Source organism: Motacilla alba, chromosome 2 (assembly GCF_015832195.1).
Source record: "Motacilla alba alba isolate MOTALB_02 chromosome 2, Motacilla_alba_V1.0_pri, whole genome shotgun sequence".
Lineage (NCBI taxonomy): Eukaryota > Metazoa > Chordata > Aves > Passeriformes > Motacillidae > Motacilla > Motacilla alba.
In genome coordinates this window covers 27,351,714-27,364,243 of record NC_052017.1, presented here as the reverse complement: position 1 = coordinate 27,364,243, position 12,530 = coordinate 27,351,714, and the positions used below count along the sequence as shown (strand labels likewise).

Below are 12,530 nucleotides of genomic sequence, written 5' to 3'. Positions count from 1 at the left end.
GTGCTTCTCCTCCCACCAGGTAAGAAAAGCCAGGACTTGTGAGGAGGGCTGTGCAGCCAACACAGCTGTCAGAAAATGCCTTGAGCTGAATCACTAGTGGTGCCTGCACGTGTTGGTATCAAAACCAGATGATGACACAAGGTTAAATGACCTAAGGCCTGTGAAGGCACCAACTGTGAAGACATGTAGCATACATACATATAGATATATACTCACTATATGAAGTGATATTGTATGAAATATATACAGTCAGTACACATCTGTATTGCTAGGAACAGTTTATGCAGCTTCCAACATGCATTTGTTGCCAGTTTGCCTTATAGGCTGGAGGATGAGACACATCATGGAAGGAAAAATTCCATACTTAAACACAAAGCATGAAAAAATGCTGAAATAATGCCAAGTTCTTTTCCAAAGAAATGCCTTCCAGAGAAGTTGTCTTTACTTCTCCTAAGGCAGACTCCCATGCTATGGCTCCACATGTATATGTCTGCATGTTATGAAAATTAGTAGTTTTATCAGTAAGATTACAACAGTATTTAAACAACAGCTAACTGCTATGCTGAAATTGGGTTGTGTCATTACATAAGCACCTGCTGGCTGAGTTGTAGCTCTCTGGGGCACCTCCCTTTTTACAGATAGGTCTCATGTGATGGATCAAGAAGAAAACAAATCACTCCAGCTGAGACTGCAGTCACAGGCTCCCAAAGCTTTGCAGCAAGGTACCCCAATAAAATGATTTATATCAACAGGCCATTTGAATCTTCTGATACTTATATACATACACTCTTAGTTTCACACAAATCCCATGGTAGTGATTTACACAGGACTGTGCTCATATAATCCTTTCTGCACAGCCAGGCTGCTCCTCTGGGTCTCGACACCGTATGGCCCAGTGTGCTGAGAGCCCCAGGCTGGCTCTCCTGCGTGCTCTGAAGTGTGAGACCCTGACTCACAAACATGCCAAGAACTCAGATCCAAAAATCCACCCTACACACCTGGAAATAGCAATGCTCTCTTGGATACACAAGACAACCTAGCCATACTGCTCCCCAGATGTCCAACCATCCTGGCAAACTTCCCACCTTACATCTCATAAATGCACAGTTGCACACACAGGCCTTGAAACCGCTTTTTAAATCATCATCATTATTATTATGTTTATCATACTATCAGTAACAACAATATAAAGAGTAATCAGAAGCCCTGAAAGCATATCCATGCCCTACCTTCTTCATTATTCGGGCTTAGCATTGTTTTAGCAGAAGTATTCATTAACTCCATACCTTTAGATCTTGTCTGAAGGCATATAACAGGAAGTCAGTCTGCATTAATCTTAAAATATTGGGGTTTTTAAGTTCTGTTAGACTTCTGTGTTGACACTCTCCGGTTAGTACAAGATTACCATTATGTAAACCAACAGAACATCAGTTCCTCTACAATTGCCCAAGTTCACTTGTGGTAAATGCTATGCAGCTTATCCTGCCTGCAAAACCTGTTTCATATTTGCATGTGCACAAGCTCTTCTCTGTAAATATCTGCACCCCCTCAGATAAGTGCAAAATACTGAGCCAATGCTTCTACTTGGAAGTGAAACTCCACCCTTTAAAAACTTTCTGTGTTTCTTCTGTTCTTTTTTTATCTGAAGGATTGTGACAAAGTAAATAATTTAAAATAAAGTAATTAAAAGAAATTTGGCAAGTATTTTCTTCATAACTGGAGAAGCCAGCTCTGCATCATAAAATAGTTGATATTGATTTAATGGGAGCAAGAAGTTTAAGGAGTTCAGTGAGGCTGAAAATCCACCTAGGAAAACAATACCTGAACAGCATGTCAAGTGAAGGTCAATTAAGAAAGAAAACCAGTTTTATACAGTTTAACTTGCGTACACTAGCATTGTGTTTGATTTTCTTTTTCACATGCACACTTTGGGTTAGGTTTCTGGGTCTGAAACTGAACTGTTTGTTGCGGATGTGATCCTGAAGACCAGATCTCAAAACCACTCAAACTCCCACCTTTATATGGTAAGAGCAGTAGAAAGAAAAGCAAGAAATTGATATGGCTTAAAGCTGCCTAAATGACATTTTATTACTTAATACTTTTGGAAAAGAGTCAGAGTAGTAGCTCAACATTTACTTTTCTGTATGCTTTGACACAAGCAAGTATATCCTGCTCCACAAATTCAAGACACACATGCAGGTTGTGACAGAGAATAAAGCCACTGTGCAGGACACCAGGTCTGAACAGCAGACACAGTATGAACTCAGATAAAGGTTTAGATTTTTATTAACCTTCAAAGCAGAGAAGAATATTAAAAGAAACATCTCTCTGAAATAAGTATTCTCTCAAATATATACTTGAGCAGGAAAAAAAATCCATCAGAGAAAGGAAGGGATGAATATGATGCAGGCTGGTAACCACCTGGCTGACCCTGGGTACCAGCACAGAGGATCACCAGGCAAAGGTGGCTTTAGGGCTTCTCTGTTAAAGTAAATAGCAACAATTTAACTTCTAATTGTTTGGGATTAACTTCTACTTGCTTGGGGTTACTGGTTCCTCTGACAGCACAACCACTGCTGAGGATATTCTGGACCAGACAAAAATGACTTTTGACATTTGTCAGATAAGGAATAACCAAGTAGGCTTATTTGACTGGTTATTGTAACCTAGAACTCTTCTCATCAATTTGAACAAATATTCATGGTCTTACAAAAAATTACACTCCCAACAGGAAAAATTTATCCCTTCATGGAACTGCTTACAGGGATTCTGCCTGAAATGGCCTCTCACTAGCAATTCCAGCAACAGATCTCATTACATCCTCACCTTGAGCAGGCAATCTCCCACCCCCTGAACACAGATTGAAAACAAGATGAAAACAGCCATAATGCACTGAGAAGTGGGCAAAAGGATGGTTTATGTTAACAAACAGTTACAGAATCATAGAAAGGTCTCTTCCAACCTAGAAATTAAGATCATCGAGTCCAACCCATGTTCTAACACTTCAACTAGATCATGGCACCAAGTGCCACATCCAGTCTTTTTTTAAACACATCCAGGGATGGTGACTCCACCACCTCCCTGGGCAGATGATTCCAGTATCTGACCACTCTTTCTGTGAAAAACTTCCTCCTTAATTCTAGCCTGTATCTCCCTTGGCGCAGCTTGAGACTGTGTCCTCTTGTTCTGTCTGTTGTTGCCCGGAGAAAGAGACCGACCCCCAGCTCACCACAGCCAGCCTTCAGGAAGTTGAAGAGAGTGATAAGGTCACTTTCTGGCATGCTGTTAGCTTCTGGGTGTTTACCATGTAATTTATCAAAAGGACTTTCTGGCATTAAGGTCTAAATCTGTTCTGTGGGACTTCAGATTGCTATAAAACAGCAAAACACATCAGCTGCTTATGGCACTTTTGATGCATAAATTATGGCCTACATTTTTAGCCAGTTTTTGTTGTCTCAGGAATTTCAAATGCACATCATAATTTTTTTCAAAGCTCTGTGCTTAACTGCCTAAAAATAGGGCATTAGGCTTTGGCAACTTTTAATAAAATATTTGCAGCTTTGCGTATCTGTCTGGGATAATTTGAATATAAAGCCTTTACTCACATGGTAACAATATTCTAACATTATTTGTCTGTTCTGTGAAACTGGCTATGGATAACATGTTCACAAAAAGGTATCTACAACCGTCTTGAGAGTATAAATTTGATTTTTTTTTTGATAGTTTGGTTGTGAGGTAAAACAGGCTGCATTCTGCCTGCTGGGACTGCACAGCTGGCAGTATCTAAGCTAGTTATTTACTTGAAGACTGGGTGTGCATGAAATGAGGAAATCCCCAACCTGCATTATCTTCAAATATCTGGCTTTTAGGATGCCTGCAAGCTGAACAGTGATCCCATGCCAAAGAAACCAGCAGGGTGAAAGGCAGTAACTATGAAATGCAGCAGTCTTTTTCTAATTGTTACTGCTGCTGAAGGAACACAGGAAATTGAGCTGTTCAGCACCTGCCTACCTGCAGCATAATTAAAAATGAACTAGTCAATCACCTCCACATCTTTTTGCATTTATACTAATTCTTTCTACCTAAATTTTTAATCTCACTCCTTTGTTAACATCATCCTCTGATACCAGAAGTAGTATTAAATATGGGACCCAAAGCCTGCAGACACTCGCATGTGTACTTGAGTTGCCTATTTTTTCTGCTTTATTTACCTCATAAATTGAGACACACACTGAAGCCTTTGCAGCTTTGCAGATCTCCGTTTGAAGGCCTTGTGGATAAAATATCTGCTGTACTACGTGACAGTGCATGCTTATGTGCTGGATAATAATGAAATAAATCAGTAACTAATGCCAAGAGGGAGCCTCAGCCATAAAGAATATTTATCTGACAAAATCCACAACACTCTCAGCTTTTCAGTCCTTAAGTGCCTCCAGTTTTGCAGCTGGTCCCAAGGCTATGGCTGGACCATACCCATATGGGAGTGAAAAGAGGAGTGTGGCAAACACTCCATGAAGCTTGAGCTGGAGGCAGCAGCCCACGGATTGGCAGGCTAGGAAATAAGCGTTCCCAGGGGATGCACAGCAGCTGGAAGAGCAGCAGGCAGCTGTGGTGACACACAGCAGCAGCAGGGTAACCAGAGGAGCTGCAGCAAGGTGTTTCAGCACTTAGACCATGAGAGGGGAAGGTGGAAAAAGCTACTCAGGGCATTGGAATATTTTTGGAGAGCAATGCTGACTGTATTCACAAGCTCAGCATTTCCAGTCCCATACAGCAAATAGAGCAGATATGCCAGGGGATCCTCCCTGGTATGACACCAAACTCTTTGGTTCAAGACAGAGCACAGACTGGACTCTAACGTTTGAGAAAGCAATTCAGAGAGTTTTGACAATATTCTCTAATGACTCCTGCTGATGCTTGAAATAAATTAAATATTTATTAGCACAGAGAGAGCAAGAATGTTCCTTTCACCTGGTTGTCTAGGAGATATATCCTGCTTAGCTCTTTGAAAATTTTCTCCTGCTAGTTTAGGTGCCCATCACTAACTGATTTATGTCTTCAAGTTCCTACATGTCCTAAAATTCTGCATAAAGGAGACAAAATGTTCAGCTATGATTTACAGTTCTTCAGAGTTAGAAGCTGCAGCACTCATTACTCCAGTATTTAAATCTTAATTTACCTACCTTTTATTTTTAAAGGTAAAGCCAGACAGTATTAAAGCCATAAGCAGTTGTGTAAGCAGAAAACCTGACCCCAAACAGCCTGCTCTGAAGTACCTGCAATAATTATATTTACAGATTTCTTCAGCATCACACAGTGGGGTGTGAAAATACTGAACTGATCCCCCAACACATGGGATGCTTTCTTCCATACAGCTGTGCTTCACTCAGGCCCAAACATGAGAGGACTCTTATTCCAGTTTTACATGGCCTGGACAGGGAACAGCAATCTGTGCACATGTGGAATTCTTTTAAAAAAACCCAACAAAATAATCTGCAAAGTTTTTCCTCCCTGAGCTCTTCCTGCACTACAGAACATTCACTAAGCAAAATTCAAAAGCAACCTTGCACACAGACCCCAGTTGCTCTGCAAGAGGCTGGGAGAAGACAAACCTGCAGGAAAAAAAAAGGACAAAAATCTCTTCAAGGTGCATTTCTGTAGGGAGATGCAAGATTCGAGGAATAAACTATCTCAGAGCTTTTTGTACAGCAAAGAAAATCTACTCTTTTAGGTCTTCTCCATGAAATTCCCCTGCTGCAAGGAAGTACCTTGAAATAAGAGCTAACAATCCAACGTGGAGATAAGTGCTAACATCTCTTGTCTTTGGCCTTCTCTTAATTATGCTAATTTAGTAAGTGAAAATTATAGTACTTTTTCACCAAGAGATTTCTTGATAGTATAGCACAGAAAGGAAAAAAGCCATTACAAACTCTATTCATATTCTAACATGTAATTGTAAGTTTATAATTGATTCATGTGGTAGCCCTGCGAGCTACAGCTGCTAAAGAAGGAAACACAAAGACGAGCGGTTTTCTCACCCACAAGAATGCAAACGAGACACGTTATAATTTGATCACAAGCACTTCCAGAAAATCATTAGGATCTTAGAAATTCCCTAGAATACCTATTTAGAAGCAACTTCCCTAGCATAAGAAATTAGGCTTTCAACCACCTGCTAGTAGAGCTGTTCATAAAGAACTTAGCTCATGCCATGCAGTATGATACACCTGAACATTCTCTTTTCTGAAATTAAATTTCTAATGCAGGCATTGAAATCTGTATTTAGAGACTCAATTAGAAGCCTGGCTTACAGATGTGTTTGCCACCTGCAGCTCCTATTCAGTTCCCTGTCATTAAAGTACCTGCTGCCTTTAGGCAGCCAAGACCGAAAACTGCAGCTTTAAGAATATTATGGGCAGCTCCCAACATTTAGGAAGATTCCTCCTTACCAGCCTCTACCATTCTCTGGCCAAACCCCTCTTGATCTTCTACGTGGGTCTGGGGGAAATGCTGGGCCAAATGCTCAGCTGGTGCAAAGCAGCTAAGGTGTACTGGAATCCAAGCCATGCAAGTTTTGTCTGAGTCATTTAAATGTAAATTTGTATCAAGGAAAGGGACTGTCCTTAATGAAGGAGATAGGCTCCATTGCTGTAAAGAACACAGAACTCCTGGTTTTGACAGTTTGAAACTGGCACCCTGAAGGGCAAGGGGTTTGCACTTTGTACCCACTTTCCCAGCCCATCATAAAGCTTAAAAGCTTAATTAAACACTGGAATGTTTGGTAAACTGCCACTCCTCAGACTGAACAGGTGTTGCTATGAAAGGTGCACAGTCATGTGTAAGATTCTTACCCCTGTAGGTTTATTCCCCTGGACTATTTTGAGTTGTATCCAACAAACTGATCAAAATGACAGGGCCCAAATTCTTGCTGGCACCCACCTATACCCAAAATCACTCGAGTGAAGCAGCATATTCATGTTCCTGCAGGGTAAATTTGACCCACAGTTTCAAAGCAGCCTGAGAAAGCTGTCTGTTCACTTGAGTAGCCAACGCAACTACTAATAGAAACTACAGCTAGCAGTTCTGCTATTTTCTGTCCATTAGCTTTCTAAAGTCTTTGTATTCTCATGAAAATATAGTTGACTTCTCTGTGTGCCTGTGTTACTGAGTCTTTGCACGGGGGTCTGGTACAACTTCCATTGTCCTCATCCTTCTCTCAGGGCATTCATTTTCCTTTGTACATGACTGTTCAATACTGCCTCTTACCCTGGGACTGAAATTCATTTCTAGTATTCATTTCACAAAATTCCTTGGAATAATGTCTATTTTTTTCCAGCTCAGTTTAGATGATACTAGGCAACTTTGCTTTACATATTTCCAAAGCCATAGATGGGACTTCATTACTTTTCATACTGGGCATTTTTTTTGTTGTGAACAGGTCAGGCTGGGCCCTGACAGTTACATGCAATTCAGAGCTTATGAACACGTAGCATTTGAGTAAAACTGTGTACAAGCTACATGATTAAACAACTGTTTAATCCCTAACAAATGCCTAGAGTTTGTAGTCCACAAAAAGTTAGAATAGAATATTATTCTAAAAAGTTACCCCTCTTCCTCCTCTTCCATCACCCATCCCACTGTTCCTTCACTCCTCTGTATACAAAACAAACAAACCTCCCCTTAGCATGACTTGAGTCCGTAATACAAGCAAAAGCAAGGGAACAAGAAGGAACACAAACGTTGAGAGTAGCAAGAGCAGTTTTTGCTTTTGCAGAGCTGTGATGACATATCCTGCTCTTGCTGGCTCTGGGAAAGGAGGAGGTACAAAAGCAGAACCTTCACCAGTGGGACACATGTTGCTCTTCCAGCCTTACATAATGATCCATGTGACAGGGCCAGGGACTGCAGGAACCAGCACAGCTCCTTCAGAGCAGCATGTCTTTGCACTCTCACACCCACTTACATGTCAAGGCAAGCCTCACTTTCCCCCAGCTACCTCACTGTGCTTCATGCTGTCCTTGGAAATGATCTTTGGTTTGTAAAAAATAATTTTTAAGGGCTTGAAGCTAATAAAAAAGGAAGGAGCAATCCTGCTCTTCTATCCATGTGGGCAGACATTCATCCCATTAATTTAAGGGTTACTGGAGCTTCATGTTTTCAACATGTTTGCATTATTTGGGTCTCTACAGTCTAGAAACTCTGTAACTTGCATTTGCAATGCAATCCCTTTATTGTCTATGCTCTTGGGATTTTATCCACAGGGCTGAGCTAGCACTGCATAGTACTGCCAGTCCCTTTCCAGTCCTACAAAGGTAGGAAGGAGTGACTGGCTGTAATATGATCACACCATTCACCTGTAGTATTTATTCACACCACAGGCAAAAACAATCGTCACTGAATACAATGGCACTCAGCAATTCTCATGATTAATCATTGCTTAGGGGCTTTAAAGAAAGAGCAGGGACTAGGAAGGCTGCTTTACCAGCAAGGAGGAAGAGGTTCTCCCTCTTGCTTGGTATTTACACTAGCTGAATCTTTACACAAGTATTTTATGAGAGGTTTGGACCCGCCTGTTGTAAGGGCTCTAGAATGCTCACAAAAACAGGCATGTGACTGCTGCAAATGCTGAGTAAATAAAAGTGGCAGAGCTTCATGTTTAAAGGCAGAGGTGTGATTCCAAAGATGCATACTAACAAGATGATTCATGTGGTTTTGAACCTCTGCTGTCACATTTCTCAGGTTTTATTGTTTTCAATCATGAAAATCAAAAACCTTTACAAAACCACAACAAAAAGTCTCAGCAGTAAAACCCACAGCAACCATATAGTACCAAGAGCTGCAGTTTTAAGGGAGTCATTTGTAAGGGAACAACAAATTCTATGAATCAGACAGGCTTAGAGAAAACACAAGCATCTTGAAAACTGTTAGCTGAACATGACATATTAAGCAGAGAGGGCAGATGCAGACTTAACACTTAGTTTAGGTAGAACTCAGTCAATCCTACTTTTTCATTGGCTCTCATACCCTGCAGACTGACACAGCTGCCTAACATACTTGAAATGTACAACAGGGAGATGAGCCTATGTAGACAGAAAGTACTATCAACATAAACATATTTTAGGGTGCCTAATATTTCAAATTACACAAATAGAGGAAAATAAATATACTGAGACTTTCTCTTCCTCTCTACTTCATCTCTAGAGTTATGATACCAGATCAAGGGATTGCTGCACAACAAATGGAGGATTGGATGCTTTGCATACTTCCCCCTTGAGTGACTCAGAACTGAATGCTTCTATGCTTCCTGCATTACTACAAGCACCTTCAGCTTGCTGGCAGAGTAGAAATCTTCACAAATACACTAATTTCTGATTCCTTGTTTTTCTAGTTTGCCATTACTCAACAATATTAAATAATGAGATTATGGGAAACTTTTAAAAATACAGTTTCTCCAGTTTTGTCCTCTCTTTAAAACTAGAGCAGAGATTCCAGTTAGTGTAAGAAAATTGCCTGTCCTGACCATGGCTGCCAATTACTTTGGCTGCTCTCAGTCCTCAGTGATCTCTTGGGCAACTAAAAGCAGTGCTGTGAGAACTCTGCTTACCACTGCAAGCAGTGAGAAGGATAAGTATTACTGTCAGCACAGGTAGCAGCTACCAAACTGTGTCAACCATTGCTAAGATCTGTTTTTGGATTGGTCCCATGAAGGTAAAAAAAATTCCTGTAACACAATTTGAACATTCAAGTGTAAGATACAGCAGAATGGGCAACTATTCAGCTGTTTACATATGAAAATCAGAGCAGAGTTGGCATCTGGTGCCTTTTTTAATGTTCTGTTGAGACTGGTGACCAGTCACAGCAACAGCAGCAATTTGTCCAAGGTGGTCTGTTTATCCTTTAATTTTCCAAGATAGCAATCCTATGCAACACTGCTTCTTTAAACCTGCCAGTCACTACCTCACCTAAATCTGGCACCTAAAGCCATATTTACGTATCTGGCTTCACCTCCAATGGAGGTGAAGCCAGATAACACAAATATCTCTGATGTGCTTGCACAGAAAGCTTCTGCCTTGTCTTCACAGAGTTCTAGTGATCCCTGAAGCATCTTCTGGGAACTTCTGCACATGTGCTGCAAGTCTGAGCTTTCCAGACAGGCTGTGTTTCCAGAGTGCAAGCACAGGATGCTCACTGTGTGGCCTGTGGTGGCAGATGAAAAAGGGCTTGCTGCTGTCAAAACTACTCACATACCCAGCTTCTAGTAATGCTCCTTTCCCAGGGCAAGCAAGCTGTGTCTTGCTGGTCTGCCACAGCAATTCATCCAGTCCTACAGCAGCTCCAGACAGTTCTCTCCCATGGGCAAATTAGAGCAGTGCAGCCTGTCCCCACTGCTAAAAATGGTAGCTGGGAGCAGTAACTGCCTTTATCAGACAAGTTCACCTCACCCACAGCACCTCAGCTCCCAGCAGGACAGTGGGCTGGCCAGGAAACCCCTCCTCATCACAGCACTGCTGCCTCTGCTAATGCTACAGCAGGACAGAAGTGGAGCAGGGTTAGTTCAGCCAGCCTGTGTCTTGCCTCTGAGGTGGGGTGCAGGCACAGAAGTTTTGCTTTTCTGTAGGGAGTCACAACTCTGTGCTTATGGAGCAGGAATAAGATCAGTACTGGCTCTTTTTACTGGTACTCATGATGGGTATGTCAGCCCCTGCCTGAAGCATCTGCTGGCACGGCATGAGCAAGTTTGGCCACCGATATGAAAGCAGATTTCTAGCTCACAGGAAGGAGAGTAATTCCTGACATTTGTCAGAGGAGATAATTTTAGGAAATCTCTTTCTGATTTCAGTGGCATACTGGATGACAAAATGAATATTTAAAGTATGTAATTCTTTTCCTTAGAAAATAAATCAAGCTTTTTCTAAGAAAGCTGGAGATGCCAAAAATCCACCCTTCCTGATGTAGAGAGAAGAAACAAATACAATGTTAGCTCAGCAGCAGTTAGCCTAGGAGAGTGTAACAGCAAGTTAAGAGACAATTTTGTGGAAGGAAGGAGAAATCCAAACAAAGAGTACCAGAAACTGGAAACAGTTAGAGCAGGAATAAGGATTAATAAATTTTAGATGTTTGTGAGGTTAACTACCCTCCTGACTTATTAGCAGCACATTTCAGAGTGGACTGGGACAGCTGAGCTGCAGACCCTGTTATGGAAGTAGTACTTACAAAAGCAAGGACAGCACAATGCAGAATAGAAAATACACCCTGACTGCTGACACACTCACTCAAACTGGGCTCATCACAGTGGCAGCAATAAAAGCAGTTAATCTAATTGCATTGAACTACCCATATCTGTTCCCTCTATATTCAGAAAGAATATATTCTATATTCTTTTTCTTAAAAGCATAAACTTCTTCATACACTGCTGTGCAAGTGAAGAAAAAATTTATTCCCTGATACAATAACAATGCACTACAGGATCAAAATGCCCCCTTGCTGTTTTCCTGCTCTTTATCATGTGTTGAGGTTGCTACAAAACAACAGTTGCACACAAATGGAAGTCTGACAAGAAGATGCAGGGGCAAGGGCAGCATATCCCTTCCCCTCAGAGCCCATGGAGGGGGACAGCAGGGAGGCAGCCTGCAGCTGGCCCATGTCCTCACCGGGGTAGCACAAAAGTCCAACTTATCTGCACCTGCACCTTAGCCAGGTAAGAGGAGCAAAGGGAGCTGCTCTGATCAATGCTCCCAAGTCACACATAAGCATACCAGAAGCTCTGTTCAGAGCCTCCACAGGTAACCCCAGGATGGGCCGGCAGCAGCAGCTGTGGCCAGAGGCAGGGTCCCAGTGCCACCCAGCCACAGCTGCAGCAGGATGCAACCCAATGCTGTGATTCAAATCAGGGGCAGGAGGTTGCTCTCTAATTGTCAATCTATCTGTCCTCTTCAAAAGAGTTATACATGTAAAATATGTGCCACATCAGAGCCAGTGTGGAAAGTCTGTACAAGGAAGTAAAAAAACAGTCAGAGTATTGTATTGTTTGCATGAATTTTTTTTTCCCCTCTTCAAAAAATCTCCGGTACACTGGGTGCCACCTCCCCTACTTCTGATCACAGCCACATCTGTACTCACACCCAGAGGAGAAAAGGTCTTTGCAGGCCACCCAAAGGGGTCCCCACAGCCAGCATGGCCACGGTCCCCACAGCATGGCCCAATGCTGTGATTCAAATCAGGGGCAGGAGGTTGCTCTCTAATTGTCAATCTATCTGTCCTCTTCAAAAGAGTTATACATGTAAAATATGTGCCACATCAGAGCCAGTGTGGAAAGTCTGTACAAGGAAGTAAAAAAACAGTCAGAGTATTGTATTGTTTGCATGAATTTTTTTTTCCCCTCTTCAAAAAATCTCCGGTACACTGGGTGCCACCTCCCCTACTTCTGATCACAGCCACATCTGTACTCACACCCAGAGGAGAAAAGGTCTTTGCAGGCCACCCAAAGGGGTCCCCACAGCCAGCATGGCCACGGGCTGGTGGCTCAGCAC

The 12,530-nt window shown here is 42.0% G+C and overlaps 1 protein-coding gene across 1 annotated transcript in view; it reads right to left on the bottom strand.

The window, feature by feature from the left end:
• The window catches only part of SCIN (scinderin), a 48,957-nt gene that overhangs the window by 17,622 nt on the left and 18,805 nt on the right, over positions 1 to 12,530 (bottom strand). The window lies entirely within an intron of this gene.